Source organism: Hyaena hyaena, unplaced genomic scaffold, assembly GCF_003009895.1.
Source record: "Hyaena hyaena isolate Hyena2069 unplaced genomic scaffold, ASM300989v1 scaffold_354, whole genome shotgun sequence".
NCBI lineage: Eukaryota > Metazoa > Chordata > Mammalia > Carnivora > Hyaenidae > Hyaena > Hyaena hyaena.
In genome coordinates this window covers 770,047-772,412 of record NW_024080988.1, presented here as the reverse complement: position 1 = coordinate 772,412, position 2,366 = coordinate 770,047, and positions in this window count along the sequence as shown.

Here is a 2,366-nt window from a genome sequence, read left to right as displayed (position 1 = left end):
CATTTCAGATACTTCCTGGTTTTCAGCACTGTATGCCCACCACTTATGTTCTACCCTGATGCAGTCACCCAATACACAAATGCACTCTTCTCTCTTTTCTGTTTTAGGTTTTTAAAAGCCACTGATAAATGCATTTACATAAAGGAGTGAATAACTGTTAAGGGATTACATTTTCATTCTCTAGTACAATATTCAATTTTGTAAAGAAAACAAACCTTTAAAAATATGAGTGAAAATCTGATTTTGGATTCTTATTTATTAGTCCTCCAGTGAGGAAAATCTTTTCATTGCCCCTAAAATTAGCTATAGACTTTGTTTTATTTAATATTATTAATATTAACAATAAATAGTGTCATCACTCATGAAATTTTGCTTAAATACCTAGTAAGTACCTAATAAAAAAAAGAACTATCTTTCTGTGACTTCAGATCTTTGATTAATTGCTGCTGACAGTTTATATCCATTTAACCTTTTTTGCTGCTCCAGTTTCAGTTGCTTTAGTTACTACTCATTATTGAGTTACTTTCTCAGATATGTCTTTCCTGATTTGAGAGACTGAATCTAATTTCATTCAATACTCATAACATCTTGTATCTATTTTTCACAATTTTATCAGAATCAGAAAGATTATTTACTTGTTTTTTCTATAATGTTATTTTTGTTCACAAGTTTTTGTTTCTTAAAAAGTTTATTTTGGTGGATTACCAAGGATTTTTAGAGCAGTAAAAATTCTCTTTAAGATACTATAATATACAATGATACATTTGATGCAGTAATACGAATAATACATTTGTTCAAATCGATAGAATGTAGAACACCAAAAGTTAACCATAATGGAAACTATGGACTTTGGATGGTATCACCTGTCAGTGTAATGTCATCAGTTATAATAAAACAAACAAACAAACAAAAACACTCTGTGAAGATGTTGACAATGAGGAAGTTAAATATATGTGCGGGCTGAGTATATGAGAAATCTCTGTACATTCCTCTCAATTTGTTTGAAATAAACTTAATCCAGTCTCTCCATTTCATAGATCTGCAATATAGGAACAGAGAGGAAAATAACCTTTACGTTTTCATTACCTAAGATTTTTGGGATGTGAATTGTCCCACTTCCACATAGGTTCCCCAACAAAATCAACCTACCCTATTTAGCTTAGTTCATTAAGAGGGTTCCTTTGACTGTTCAGACACAAATTTGTCTGGCAATGTGGCTACAAAACATATTTGCTTTTTGTACTTTAGTTTTTAGTACAATGACCATTTTCAGCGAGAGCAAAACCATGTAAGGTTCACAATCTAATGAGCACTGATAAATATTGCATTCCTTTACAGTGAACAAATTCTTGCCCCCTGCTGTCTTCCTAATAGCTTACATTAGCAGGCCATGATTGCTGGAGTTTCATTGCTCTTCATCAAAGAAATGGCTGAGATTGTCTTTTTCCCACACTCCGCATCTATTACAGAGTCTGAGCTGTAAATAGAAACCATTTCTATTACTAATGGCTCTGTCTGTCTCATATTAACTGTCTTCCATTTTAGCAATGCATCTTGAAGTCTTTTTTTACTGAGATAATTGGTTATGCTATTATGTACTATGCCAGTCTCTATGGTATACTCTTTATATGTTTTAATTCTTCATTTAATTCTTGCAACCACCCTATCAGTTATACATTGTAATACTAATTTATCAGATGAAGAATGAAAAGTCTTAAAACTTTGTTTGCTAGAAAATGGCAGTACAGAGATTTTCAACTAATTCTGAGATTTTATCTAATTCTAATTTCTTCTAACCCCATACTCTTTCCATTCTTCCATGTTGGCTTCTTCCTATTGAGCTCTTGAGACCTTCTTTCCTTTGTGGGTCTTGGAACTTGTTTAGAATGGGGAAAGCCAATTCTAGAGCATAGCATTCACCCACATTCTGTAATTTTGAGGCATATCATTACCCTATGAGAAATGTTTGTGCAGTCTTGACTTGAGTCACTAAAACCAAGCGACTAGGGAGATTTGAGGGTCATTCTTAGAAAGGGTTTGATACTGCTATTAAAATTTTTAAAAATATATTGCATTTTATCAATATTTTCTTCAAAATTTTGTGATTAAAAATTTTAATCATACACAAATATAAAGGATAGGATACTAAGTACCTATATACCCACCAGCTAGACTAAAACTATTTTGCCGTATTTATTTTCTGTATCCATCTATCTATGATTTGTTTCTGTGTATGCTTTTTCTGAACCATTGAAATTGGTACAGGCATAATAGAACTTTACTCTTAATACTCCAATATGTTTCTCTCAAAAGTTTATTTTTCTATATAAGTGCCATAGCAGCATTATGCCAAAAACAGTAATGTC